This window comes from Eriocheir sinensis, chromosome 1, assembly GCF_024679095.1.
Source record: "Eriocheir sinensis breed Jianghai 21 chromosome 1, ASM2467909v1, whole genome shotgun sequence".
In the NCBI taxonomy this organism is placed as follows: Eukaryota; Metazoa; Arthropoda; class Malacostraca; order Decapoda; family Varunidae; genus Eriocheir; species Eriocheir sinensis.
This window is the reverse complement of record NC_066509.1, coordinates 11,316,510-11,331,068: the sequence shown is the minus strand read 5'-3', so window position 1 is coordinate 11,331,068 and position 14,559 is coordinate 11,316,510. Positions and strand designations below refer to the sequence as shown.

At 45.3% G+C, this 14,559-nt stretch overlaps 1 protein-coding gene across 1 annotated transcript in view; it reads right to left on the bottom strand.

The window, feature by feature from the left end:
- LOC126994337 (nephrin-like) overlaps window positions 1–14,559 on the bottom strand; it is a gene marked incomplete at its 3' end in the record, with an annotated part of 243,840 nt that overhangs the window by 40,125 nt on the left and 189,156 nt on the right.

Genomic DNA, 14,559 nt, shown 5'->3' with positions numbered 1-14,559 from the left:
AATGGGATGAAGGAATGGACGGAGAAAGGGTGAGATGGACGGAGAGAGAGGGAAATAGGGTAGTGAGGGAGAAAGGGAAGGAGCTATCAAGGGTGGAGAAAGAAAAAAGGGATGCAGGAAGGGAAGAAAAGAGTGAAGAAATGAAGGAATGAAGGAGATAGGAAGAAAGAGAGAAAGGATATAACGGAGAAAAGGTGGAAAGGGAGAATCAAATGGACGTTGGGTGGGGAAAGTCGTGCGTGCATTGGAAGATTTGAGTCTCTTAGTGAACCACCCGCCACTGAGCACGAGAGGGCCTGTGGTGTGTGTGGAGGAATGGAAGTGAAGAGGAGATCAGGTACAGTCATGGAGAAGTGAGGGATGATTCAGAGCGGAGATTACTGCCGAAAAGAGTGGCAATGATTAGACAAACAACCTTTCACATCCCTTCCGCTGTATGCTTTCCGGTTGCTTTGGACTGAAACTGACATGACGTTAGGTAAAGATAACACAAAAATTACTTATAAAAGCTAGGACCGTGATTATGCTAGCTTTCAGACATACTTTTTGCCTCATATATTTCACAGTTGTTTTGTGTTGCAGTTGACGTGACGCTGAGTGAGTGAATATTACAGGAAACTTAATTAGGAGAGGTATGGTCATAATTATTAGTCTATATATATAACAGTCACACTTTCCATGGTGCATCTCCCAGGTGATGTGAGGCTGAGATGCTGAAGGGGAAAAGAGAGAGAGAGAGAGAGAGAGAGAGAGAGAGAGAGAGAGAGAGAGAGAGAGAGAGAGAGAGAGAGAGAGAGAGAGAGAGAGAGAGAGAGAGAGAGAGAGAGAGAGAGAGAGAGAGAGAGAGAGAGAGAGAGAGAGAGAGAGAGAGAGAGAGAGAGAGAGAGAGAGAGAGAGAGAGAGAGAGAGAGAGAGAGAGAGAGAGAGAGAGAGAGAGAGAGAGAGAGAGAGAGAGAGAGAGACAAAGGACACACAAGGAAAATGTGATATCATTAAGGGAACAAACTGAAGCTCCCGCGTCTCTTGCTTATCTTGCGCGTGTTCTTTTTCTTGGGCGGGAGGAAGAGACGGCCAAAAACGGACACGTCAGGAGTATTGTATTATCATAAGAGAATAAATCTGAATTTCAAGGGAGCGTAATAGAAACAGCTCTGCTTTAATTTTTGGGCGGCACTGTTGGGCTTCCTGGAGATTAAACAAAGGCGATCTATCACTGCCGCCTCCCCGTGTTGACGCGAGGAACTTATGATCCCTGAAAACCTTTAAATACACCGACGCTTGCCAACATTCCACACATGACAGAATCCACGGAATGGTGAAGTGAATAAACACACCCGAGTCATATACTTCACTCTGAAAAAGGAAAAAAATAAAAAAAACATTCCTCTTGAGATTTTTCCAAGACATAAAGAAACAGAATTATTATAGCGGGTTGCCGTGGGCACTCGACAGTAACAGTACGTTTCCCTCCCCACCACCACCCCCTCTCCAGCCCGCCAGTCCACCAAGCATTCTTAAACAGCGGCGAACCAGCCTACAAACATTTTTATCTCTAGCCCTCCTCGCCGCCTTGAAAAATACATCATCCACACGAATCTTTCCCGAAACTTCCCGAGACACATCCCCATAATAAAATTTGTTTTTAGGTGCCTCGCTGCGCGGCCGAGGCCCCGCTCTGCCGCATCACTCACTCTGGGATGTAGCCATCTAAGGCTTCTAAGCCCTCATCCACCCGAGCCGCGTCCTTCCCCTCCTCCTTCTCGTGGCCCTCGTTCAAGCTTCATCTTCTTTCCCTTTTCTTATTCGTCTTCTCCCTTTCACGCATCCTCCTCCTCCTCCTCCTCCTCCTCTTCTCACTCCCCTTCCTATTCCTTCTGCTCTTGCTCCAGCTCCTCCTTTCCTCTCCTCCTTAACCTCTTCCTCTTCCAGGCTTGTATATCACATCATCAGGACGGCTCATCAATCTAACATCCATGTCGTACATTAAACCAGAGGGAAAAATGTTCGATATCAACCCATCCCCGCGCCCTGCCCCCTGATCGCTCCCTCCTCAGCGTCTGAAAGCCTCCACAGATCGTTGCAGGGGATTGTACTTTAACTTACGTAGCGGAGCAATATCAATGAGTGTCGCTGCCTCGTCACGGGTCTGTTCCCCCGGGGGCCGTTGACGAAGGCGACCACGCGGGCATGAGATTCAAGAAAACCCAAAATTCTTATTGAAATTCTCAGGCATATGGCTTCCATCATCTATCTTAGCGTGTCAGCGCCCCCGAGCACCAGGAAATTGGAGAGATGCTGAATTTTCTCTACGAGCCCCCCTCCTCTTCCTCCCACTCTCTCCCTCCTTCCTTCCCTCCTCCTTAACTCACTCTTACTCAGTCCTCCTTCTTCTTTACCTTTGGTCTGCCAGGGAAATCCAATAAATATATTGATTTAGCACTTTACAAAGTTTTTATTGAGATGTTGGTCTTACAAGCGTGCAGGTGAACAGTAAAGAGGATGATTAGGAAGAGAAGGAGGGGTGAAGGAAGAGAGCATGAAAGAAAATAGTAGACAACATGTAAGAGCCGAGGAAGTGGATAAAATCATCATAAGTTATACTATGACCGATCTGCTGTTGCGTCAAAATGGCTTCGAGCGACGACCGTTTTAATAATCTCTCTCTCTCTCTCTCCACCTTGCTCTCATCCAGCACAATACTCTTTTCTGCTCCCTTTTTCTACCCCTTCAGTCCTCTTTCATCCCCTGCCAGTCCCTCACCTCAATATATACTGTACATATTCCGCCTAACCTGGGCCGGAGGCGACACCATTTTTGTTCTGATATGGTTTGTTTTTCCTCTTTTTCCCTCTGCTAATTGAGTAGGATTATCCAGGCCGCTGCGACCCGAGGGAAAATAATATTGTCAAAGGTATTACCAAGCCTGCCACAGGGAGTTCAGGTGTTCATGTATTTTAGGCCTTGATTTGCTGAGACTGTCCTTTATTAATGTGCTGGTGTTTATCATTATCCATTATATTTATACTCGCATGATTTGATTTGCACTAAAATACTAATAGCGATATATTTCATTACTTCTGGAGGAGGTTGAGATGAGCAAACGAGATTAAATTTTCTGTTGTTGAAGGAAACTGATATGATTATTGTATATTTTCAGGGAATCATCAACTCTCTCTCCCTCTCTCTTTCTCTCTCTCACTTATTTTCCTTTCCTCCAACGACGTCTTCCCACTCTACCTTTCACCTTCGTCCCCAATCACCTGCCCGGCGCGTGTACTACTAACTCCTCCCCTGCTCCTGTCCTCCGAAGCGGGACCAAGCCACTGTCACGTCCGTGGACTAAGACAAATCCCTCGGCATCTATTCAATCGCCAGGGATGCAAGTGTGACCCTCTGGTAAACTTGTGCTTTCAACACTGCGAGTTCCTGCGGGGCTTATGTCGAAGCTGGTAAAAGAGATCGGCTGAAGGAAAGAAACAGACTGAAGGAACAAGAGGCGGGAGGGTTGTCGAGTGAAAAAAATATGAGAGAGAGAGAGAGAGAGAGAGAGAGAGAGAGAGAGAGAGAGAGAGAGAGAGAGAGAGAGAGAGAGAGAGAGAGAGAGAGAGAGAGAGAGAGAGAGAGAGAGAGAGAGAGAGAGAGAGAGAGAGAGAGAGAGAGAGAGAGAGAGAGAGAGAGAGAGAGAGAGAGAGAGAGAGAGAGAGAAGATGGAAAACTGAAGCAAAATTTGAATGCAGCATTTTCTAAGGAATAATAAAAATAAGTAATTGAAAAGGAAGTTCTGACGCGGCCTCGAGAGGGGTCACTTAAACTCTTCTAACTAAGCGCAAATCATATTAAAGAACATAGTAATAAATATTTTAGGAGAGAGAGAGAGAGAGAGAGAGAGAGAGAGAGAGAGAGAGAGAGAGAGAGAGAGAGAGAGAGAGAGAGAGAGAGAGAGAGAGAGAGAGAGAGAGAGAGAGAGAGAGAGAGAGAGAGAGAGAGAGAGAGAGAGAGAGAGAGAGAGAGAGAGAGAGAGAGAGAGAGAGAGAGAGAGAGAGAGAGAGAGAGAGAGAATGGGGGGAGAGAGGGGGGGGGGCAAGGTAGGCTGGGCGTTCAGGATGATGTAGGAGATAATTACAAAAGAGCAGGGCAGCGGGTAGTGGCAGGGAAAGTGCTGATGAAGAAATATTTGTTGCTATGGCCAAGAGGAAAAGCAATACGGAAGGAAGGCCGGAGAGAAGAGGAGAAAAATGGAAGAAAATACGGAGGCGAGAAGGAAGGAGAGTGGAGAAAAAGGATAACCGAAAAATAGACTAGAGAAGCAAATAAAAATAAAACGTGAAAGAAAAGGGAAAAGAAAATTTGAAACGTAAGTAAATAAGAGAATTACACTTGGAAAAAAAATGAAAAATGGAAGAAAAGATAAGAAAGACGAAAACGTAAAAAGAAATGGCCATTCTATTAAAGCAGAGTAGTGAAAAATAACTGATATGGACATAGATAAATATATAAATAAGAAAAATAAACATATATACGAGAATACAGCCAGACAAAGAAGCGATAAATATTGATCAATGATAACGACTCACACACACACACACACACACACACACACACACACACACACACACACACGTACAAGCACTCACACAAACAAGCAAACACACACACACAACCAAAAACAATACGGATACAATATAACAAGCGTGACAGAAAGCTATTGTTACGACAAGTATTTTCCTCACCACGGTCGGCTACGTCTTCCACCCCTCCCTCTTCCACCCTCATTTCTCCACCTGTTCCTCGATGCTTTCTCCACCTTTTTCTTCTCCTGCTTTTCTTCTTTTCCCTCCCCTTTTTCTTGTGCGTCTTTTTCTTCCACCTCTTTCATTTCCACATGCCTTTTCTTCTTACTGTTTCCTTGGTACGCATTTTCAACCTTCATTTCTTCTGGCTGTTCCTCTTTTCCTTTCTCTTTCTTTGTATACGTTTTCTTTTTCCACCGCTACCACTTCTATTTCCCTTTCTTTTTCCTGTTTCTTTCCTACCCCTTTATTCTCCACCATGTCTTATCTTCCTTCTGTTATTCCTCTGCCTCCTTATCTGTATCTTATTCCATTTCCTTCTTTTTCTTTTTCTTTTTCTCCTCCTCCTCCTCCTCCTCTTCCTCGTTCATTTCCTCTTCCCTGTCTTCCCTTTCCATCTCTTCCACTTTCACTTCCCTTTCCTCTTCCGGCTCCTGTTACACGTTCCGGTTCCTACTACATCCTACCTTCTCATCTTTCTCATCTTCCTCCTCCAACTCGTCTACTCCTCCTTCTTGTCTTTTCCAATACATATTTTTCATCGTCTTCCTCTTCCTATTCCAACGCATATACTTAGTTCCACTCTTCATCTCTATCTTCTCTTTTTTCTTGTTTTTTTTTCTACCGTTTCTCCAACTATCTCTTTTTCTCTTCGTCTTCTTCCAGTTCCTCTTCCAGCCCATCTCTCTTTGTTGTCGTCTGGTATTTTCTTCCACGTCATCTTTTTCCTATTGCTCTTCTTTTTCATCTCTTCCTTCTTGTCTTCTTACTTCTCCTTAACTCTTCTCCTTTTTCTCGACTCCTTTATATTTGTATTCAACCTCATCTTTTTCGTCGTCTCCCTCGTACTCCTCTCCCACTTATTTTTCTCTTCATTCTTGCATTCTTCCTACCTCTCCTCCGACTCAACTTTTTTTTTTAACTTGTCTTCTTCGTATTCCTATTTCAACTCATCTCTTTTTCATCGCCTTCCTCCGTCCTCCTCCTCCACTTCATCTTCTCTCTTCCTTGAGGCAGGGCGCACAATGGCTCTCTTCCGCTTCGCGTCTTAGTAAAAGGTCGAGGTCTCTTGTGCGTTACGACAACCTTGAATAATCCAAAAAACGCAAGAAGAACCGCACTAAGGAGTAAGTAGTATAGAAGGCTTCAAGGGAAATGTTCAGGCTGAGATCCCCCCCCCCAGCCCACACAAACCCCCCTTCTCTCTCTCTCTCTCTCTCTCTCTCTCTCTCTCTCTCTCTCTCTCTCTCTCTCTCTCTCTCTCTCTCTCTATTTCTCACATCAGGGTCGCGACGCCACGGGGCGGAATAGGAGGCTTCTTCGTCCGTGAGATAAATGGCAAGGAGGAGGAGGACAGGAGGAGAAACGAGAGAGAGAGAGAGAGAGAGAGAGAGAGAGAGAGAGAGAGAGAGAGAGAGAGAGAGAGAGAGAGAGAGAGAGAGAGAGAGAGAGAGAGAGAGAGAGAGAGAGAGATAGAGAGAGAGAGAGAGAGAGAGAGAGAGAGAGAGAGAGAGAGAGAGAGAGAGAGAGAGAGAGAGAGAGAGAGAGAGAGAGAGAGAGAGAGAGAGAGAGAGAGAGAGAGAGAGAGAGAGAGAGAGAGAGAGAGAGAGAGAGAGAGAGAGAGAGAGAGAGAGAGAGAGAGAGAGAGAGAGAGAGAGAGATAGGCCGGGATAGAGTGGCGTGTAGCAGGAAAGGAGGAGAATATTTATAAAGCTGCAAGGATGAAAGGGAGAGAGGCGGAGAATATCTATCAGTCATTATGAATATTCACGCCCGCAACGTAAGGAAAGAAAACCTCAAGAGAAATAAAATCAAACGAAATATATGCTTGTAAAAACTGGCTCCTCAACCATAGCAAAACGAAGCGAATAAGTTATAACCTCGTCGTTTTCTTCCGTTGTAAAATGAAAAGGTTTTGACTCCTGGGTAAGAGAATCGCAATAAATAAATACCGAGTGAGTGTGAGAGGAAGAGGAGGGTGGTAAATAAACAGCGCCACGGGGGAGAAAAAATAACGCACCGAAGGAAAGTTTAGAGTAAGAGAAGATAGAAAAAATGGAGAAAAACGATACATTGAGACAAGCACGGAAGAAAAATGAAGGTAGTGTAAGAAAATATAAAGTGAATGTGAAAGAGAGGGAAAAAAAAGGGAAAGAAAAAGAAAGAAGATGCAGTAGCACAAACAAGCAAGAAAAATGAGGAACACGAGGGGAGGAACAAGTGAGAGTGAAAGAAAATAATGGGCAATGAAGGCGATGACAGAGATTAAGAGGGGGAGGAGGAGCCCATTTTTCCTCTTTAGGTGATAGATATTTGAATAGATAACGTGGTGGCAGCGATGGCGGGGCGGCGGATGCTGACGAGGATGGTGATGATGCGCGGTGATGGAGATGACGGCGGTGGTGAAGGAGACGAACAGGGTGATGGTGATAGTGGTGGTGGTGGTGATGAGGGTGGTGTGGATATGGTGTTGATGGCAATGATGATGATAGCTAGTGATAGAGAGGACTAGATCAATGGTGGTGGTGGTAGTGATGGAAACGAGAAGGGGGCGGTGGTGGTGGTTGAGTGACAGTGTGGATGTGGTGTTGATGGTAGTTATGATGATAGAGCTAGGTGATGGAGGGGGTTAGGAGAACAGTGGTGGTGGTGGTGGTGGTGGTGTTGATGATGATAGTCGATTCAAAGACGATAATATTTCAGGTGATGGTGTTAGTGGTGTTGTGGTAGTGGTGGTGGTGGTGATGGTGGTGTTGTAGTTGGTGGTGGCGGTGGTGGCGTCGGCGTCTGAGGCGGCTTAGGGTTACAAAAACTATGTGAGACGATAAATCATTCACCGGTGACATTTTATACCGATGACTATAGCAGGAGATGCCTTCGGCCTTTGTTACGGAATCCTGAGCTCTAACAACGGGGAGCTGAAAACAATATATATATCACCTTTCTTTTCGATGCATAACACGCACTAGAAAATTAGCAAAAATTCAGAAAAAATGTAAATAGCGGAAATTTAACAACACACGGAGACTGCGTTTGGTAAGCACAATTTTCTTGTAGACACACAAAATATATTAACTGCAGTTCTGGTTTCTTCCGCTGTGGGGAGAGTGTTTTCCATCAATTATTCAAGAACGTAAATTGTTAAGAATAAGAGAAAGGCTCCAGAGATGCATATGTGTGTGTGTGTGTGTGTGTGTGTGTGTGTGAGAGAGAGAGAGAGAGAGAGAGAGAGAGAGAGAGAGAGAGAGAGAGAGAGAGAGAGAGAGAGAGAGAGAGAGAGAGAGAGAGAGAGAGCGAGAGAGAGAGAGAGAGAGAGAGAGAGAGAGAGAGAGAGAGAGAGAGAGAGAGAAAGGAAGCTTAGCATTATTCTTTTCTATAATGAAATCCCCTGAATGGCTCTCACGTAAACGAAAAAACAAACAAAAAAAAAAAAAGCAAAAAGAGAGAGAACTCGGTAAAAGAAAAAGGGAATGATAACCAAAGCGAGAAAAATATGACTAGAAATCTGGGAAATCGTAAGAGGTAAAAACAGACGTATCAGTTATCTACCAGCGTATGACGAAGCTCAACAATAGAGAATAATGAAAAACAGCGACCCACACACTCTGCAAATTAAAAGAAAAAAATACACACATCTGCGGGAAAGAGCGAAAACCGAGAGGGAAAAAAAAGGCAACATTCTGCATACAGCAAGGTAAGAAATCTCGCGCATAAAAGGAAAGCAAACAAGAAAGAATATAACAAGCACCGGGGGAGATCTTTCTACACTCTTGTTCACCCACGGCCACAACCTCCGGCATTATAATTACACACACGAGCCCCCTTGAGCACGCCTGAGGGGAGTGGGCCGAGGAGGAGGCAGAGAAGGACGAGGAAAAGGAGGAAGACAAAGGGGGTGAGTGGGAGGTTAGGGGGTGGGGGACGGTGAGGGACGGAAAGAGAGACTGAGCAAAAGGAGGGTGAAAAGAGACGAGGGGACCGTCGAGGAGGGAGGAACAGAGGAAAACACGAAGCTCTGTGCCTCTGTGCGGAGAAAAGGAATCCCAGTGGCAAAGGGGCAAAGGCTGAGGCTTTATGATGGGCTGAGACAAAGGTGTTCCCGGGGGCAGACAAAGGGTGGCCGGTGTGTGTGTGTGTGTAGGGAGAGAGAGAGAGAGAGAGAGAGAGAGAGAGAGAGAGAGAGAGAGAATCGTGCAACCACATATTCATTTCCTTGTCTAAACTAGGAAGAAAACGTCCTTTTTTTTCTAGGTACTATCATAATCATACTCTCCAAGGACCCCCATCACCCCCCCCCCACCACCACCATGACCACCACCATCAGCACTCCTTCCAGCATTCCTTCTGCCTCAAAAAAAATAAAAAAATTAAAAAAAAACACCGTCATTTTCTTCATCATCACAACAACTGTTATGATTACCGTCCCCCGAGTACGCACAACTACCGCTACTACTCAGGCACTACTACTACTATTTTTATTATTACTCCTCCTCCTCCTCCTACTACTACTACAAAACCTTACTCTGTCAAGAACCGCTATCGCCCAAAACTCCTTCACTTAGTCACTACCACCACCCAGAGGACTGAGCGCCGCATAGCAGTCACGGCGCATTCCCTCTATTTCTTCCCCGTCACGACGCTCATTGTTCTCGCCTTCCGAAGAGCGTCAGATGAGGCAAAAATACTTCCCTTAATACCTGACTTTATTGGCCTCCTCGCATGGAATAACAAGACACAGACACACCCACTCTCTCTCTCTCTCTCTCTCTCTCTCTCTCTCTCTCAGCCACACGTTCATCTGTGTTGAGTTGGGTGTTAGTAGTGAAAGCCATTATGTGTGAACGTAAATTGCAAGGGTCTATGCATGCTAAGCGCACGGCTGCGTGTTTCCGGCACCTGATGATGACTCGGAGCCGCGACGCTGTACGAGGAGATCAACGAGAAACGAGATTGCCGACAGTAAAGTTAAACCGCTGTGTCCCGTTATGATTCAGGCGGCATCTTCCCCTGTCATGACGACGGAGTAACTTAACTCATGAGGCGAGGACTAAAATGGAACGTTTACCGGTAATTGTAAGTTGGTATTGATATGGATATGTAAAAAAATAACGTGAAGATTGAAATGAATAGGGCTTCAATATCCGTTTTGAAGTGAATAATGTAACTATTAGAGTCCACGGAGAAAAGTAGTCACTGAGGCCGCCGTTTGTGAGTATGTAGTTGGTATTGAATTGTTTCCAGAATAAAAGTAACGAATATAAAGGTTTGAATATATTCAGATTCAACATTTGATTTGTAGTTGTTAATAATGATTTTTAAATGCAGTGAGGAAAAAAAAGGAAGTCTCTGAGGCAGGAAGTAGAAAATGTTTGTCGGTGAGTGTTCGTAATTGAAAGCAGAAGAAAAATCCAGGAAATAAATGCAGGTTGATACAGATGGAGCTGTTGCATTGGTATTGTGAAGGAAGAAATAATAATTTTAGAATTCACGGGAAAGAAAAAGGACGTTTATCGGCGAGTGTTCGAGTTCGTAATGGAAGTGAGTTGCAGCCGAGCCTTCCTGCGGCGGTAAGCCTCCCCAGGGCCTGCTTCGGGGGAAGTGCCACTCGATTGAGGGACGGGGGAACGGGGAAGGCGGAGGGGGAGGGTAAGCGGGGCAGTCTATAAATATCGTGAAAATAAGTCTGCCTTGTAACTTTTCTCACATTTAAAGATTTTCTTCAATGAAAGTTTTTTTTTTTTTTTTACCGTGAAGATGGTTGAAGACATGGACAAAATTTATTTAAGTTCTCATTAAACACTGCTTCCATATACAACATAAAATATGTTAAAAAACACAGGTGTTTTTAGAGGTGTGCTGATACTCCCCTCTTCAACAAGTATTACATTATCTGACTTTCTTCTTAGCGCCGTATACATGCGAGAAAATACAATTGTACGGATTAATGTAAAGTCCGTGGCGCCACGAGCTCTGAGCATACAAAGCGGCGACATGAAAGAACAGAATATATAATAAATAAGGCCGGACGTGGCTTTGCATAGTCTAAAGTTCTCTCCATACAGATGAAGTTGCTTCTCATACAAGACAGTAAACCACAGACAATGCCGAGCGGTGAAGGCGTTACATAGAGCTCTTAGGGTGAGGCGCGAGGACAAGGATGCCTCCAGACCGGATATGAGAACACCATCAACGTTGAATCTCTCCTTTCCCACCTTCTCACCTTTCTCACCTTTTATTACGGTAGATTAATAACACACTTAATTGAAGCAGTACTATCTTCTTACATACGCAGTGTGTGGTGATGATTAATGCGCAAAAGGAAACAAAATGTCAAACAATTACTTACTATTAATGATTTCTCTAGCCGAAGTGAACATGAGTCAGAGTTGTCTCTAGGTTATGCGCTCATCTGCCTCCAGCCAACTCCCACCCCCTTCTACCATCTCCACATCTACTGTCGGTCGTATTACAGCAACACGCCGTCGCTTCCAGGTTGGTCTTTCATGGTGAAGAGACACTTTTTGTAAATAGTCACCGTAATGGAGCACGACTCTTAGCGTTTGGGATATCTGCTGCGGAACAAAAGCAGGACAGCGGCGAGGAAATGAGGGCCCTGCAACGTGGCGGCGGCGGCGGTCCATCCATTACCGAGACGGGGAAGCACAGCGAATCAGGAGAACTAATTCTTTTTTCTTCCGAGCGGACACACGCACATTACTATACCACCGGCCGCGTCTATTTCCAGCGGAGCCGTGAGTGAGGCTTGACTGTTGATGGCAGTGAGAGGTGGCTGCCCGCAGGGGTGGCGCGTGGAGGCGGAAGAGTTTATTTCGGTAAATGTTTATTCAGTTGCATTACTTTCATCCCCACGAGGCCATTCAGACGCCCGCTGGCCATTCACGGGAGAGCGGTTCACGTTCTCCGGTGTGCAGGTGGAGGCATTAACCCACGGCGCAGCGGTGGTGATGCCTCTGGACTCTACAAACCCAAAACGACGAATCACCGGCGGGAATCACCAGCGGAATGTCATGCTAAAACGAGACATTACACCACTCCCTTGCCGGCCGGTTTTTAGCTTTACATTCACTTTAACTTTCCGCGAGAAATTTTCTGACCGAATTTTATCTCGAGTAATCATATTCGTAATCCCACGGACTCCTCCCCGCGGCAATCACAGGTCGCCGCTCCACCCACGGCGAGAGGGCGGGGCGCGAACGAGGCTTGGCCAGGATAAACGAAGCTACGAGTGCTGTAATTGGGGCCTCGGCGCAATTTAGTCGGTGCCGCATTGTTGGTCTTACCGACTCCACCTCTCGCGTGTGATTAATCCCGCTGTGGCGCTTCGGCGAACTGTAATTTCTATGTAATCTTTGGTATTTTGTGCGCGTATGGAGTGATTGAGAGAAAAAATGACGAACAAAATAGAACGTATGGAAGGGTGACTGACCGAGTGACACTCTCTCTCTCTCTCTCTCTCTCTCTCTCTCTCTCTCTCTCTCTCTCTCTCTCTCTCTCTCTCTCTCTCTCTCTCTGCCCCCAGGTGTAGCTTTCTCGATTCCCCAGGTTGTTTTCAAACGCACAATGACAAGAATGAAAAAGAAATGTCAACGCATAAACTCTTTCCTCGAAAACTGAGACATATTGCAATCTTGTGAAACCAATTCAATATTCGCACCTAAAACTTTGATCCTGCTTGTCACACACACACACACATACTGTCTCCTATCCAATTGATTCCACCACAATGTAGCTCCAATTGCTTTCTTTTACTGATATTTTCAAGGTAGCTCCTCTTCAGAACTTGCTAACCGTAAGTCTCTACCCGTCTGGCGGCTTCGTTGGACATAAGTTTTTATTACTCAAGCTCATCCCTATGTAACATAACTTCCTAATGAAAGACTTGAACAGTATCTTCATGCTCTCATCTCTCTCTAGAGCTTGCTTTCTTCGTTTGTGTTTTTTCCTTCCTAAGCCTTGAGTGCTTTCAGGGGGGTCGTTTCACTGTCTCGCAAACCTAAACTAATTACTCTTTTCGGATCTTCTTTTGTTACCTCTTTACATGTGCAGCGATTCCGGCCTTTTTTGTCTTATTTTGCCCTTAATCTTATTTTACCCTCTCGTCCCTTGTTACCTCCTTCACTATGAAAGCCCCCGCCCACACCCACACCCACACCCATATCCACCTACACACGTAAACCAGGCACGCACGCACGCACGAGCTACTTTGGTAACATAATTAATATCGGCCGCAGCGGGGCTCGCATGTAGATTTATCACACATGCTCCTGACCGGCTCGGGACACTAACTCATTGCCGGGAGAGGATGGAGCGTGAGGGGCAGATGACTCTCGTCCCTCCGCAAGGCTCCGCACGGCTCTCGCCTCTTCAGGAGATGGAAAAGTTTTGATTAATGGCAGTTTGTTGTGGGCAAACTTCGGAAATCCATCAAACACGAAATTTTACGTTATCACTATACATATAATTCTTTTCATGCCTGCTTATCTGTCGCTGTGTGTGTGTGTGCGTGTGTGTGTGTGTGTGTGTGTGTGTGTTAGTGTTAGTGTGTGTGTGTGTGTGTGTGTGTGTGTGTGTGTGTGTGTGTGTGTGTGCGCGTGCGTGCGTGCGTGCGTGTGTGTGTGTGTGTGGAGGGGGAAGATTTTCATTTTTCACTTTCCACTTGGACTGTATAATGCATACTGAGCAGTTTTGCATATAAATGAAGCGGACGGGAATTTATTCGTGGGTGAAAGGAAAACTGAATAATGATTGAACGTGTCTTAATTTCATTCTGCCCTACCGTTTTATATTCATTTCATTAACAGTAATTCCCTGAGCAAACGCCGTCTCCCTCGGGCTATTGTTCCATGTAGAGTGTTTTCCTCCGCGGGTCATAATCATTCTTGTTTCCCGTTCTCTATATCACTGGTCTAAGGGTCCAGCGTCTCTGTTCTCATGGCAACGCTGGGAGAAGGCGTGGGAGAGGCTGTTGGACGCTCGCCTCTCGTACTCTTCATTATGAGGATAAATTCACTCCACGGTTTCCATTCTCTGGTGCCCGAGTTAATGTGGTTCGATTAGCGTGTGGGAGCACTGAGGTTTACAGCAATTACTACTAACAACACAACCATTAGTCTTTGTAAATCCCCAGGAAACATTATCACAAAGGTTGTTTAAAATTTACCACCACCTCCACCACCTCCACCAACACCACCACCACCGCCACCACCACAGCCATCATTCACGAGGCAAATATAAAACAATTGATAAAACAAAATTGAATCAAATACACGGAAGGGGAAAACACGAATATTTTTCAACACAGCAATAATAACGCAATAGTTTCATCACAAATATGTAGAAGAGTTTTAGTGTCGCATCGGGAACAGACACGCAATCAGAGGTAACAAGCACTGAACAGGCTCGGTCCTTCCCTTTCAAGCGGAGTGTCAGATCCCTCGAGAATCATGTGGACTTTGAATAACATAAAAACGTTAATTATTTTCCCCCCTTTCTTCTGATCCAGCATTTAGCTCCTTTCTCACTTCGTCTCACACCGACACGTGACTAACAAACAGCTGGCGTCGTTTAATTAGTGGAGATAAAAACATAGCACAAATTTAAGACCATTACTTCAAGACTCAGAGATGCGTGAAACTCGAGGGGTCATTTACACTAAAACGGAACACGGAACACGACTTCTTGGGGAAGGAGCATAGCTGACAAACTGGTTAAGAAATAGAATAAAATAAAACATGGCGGCGCTACAACG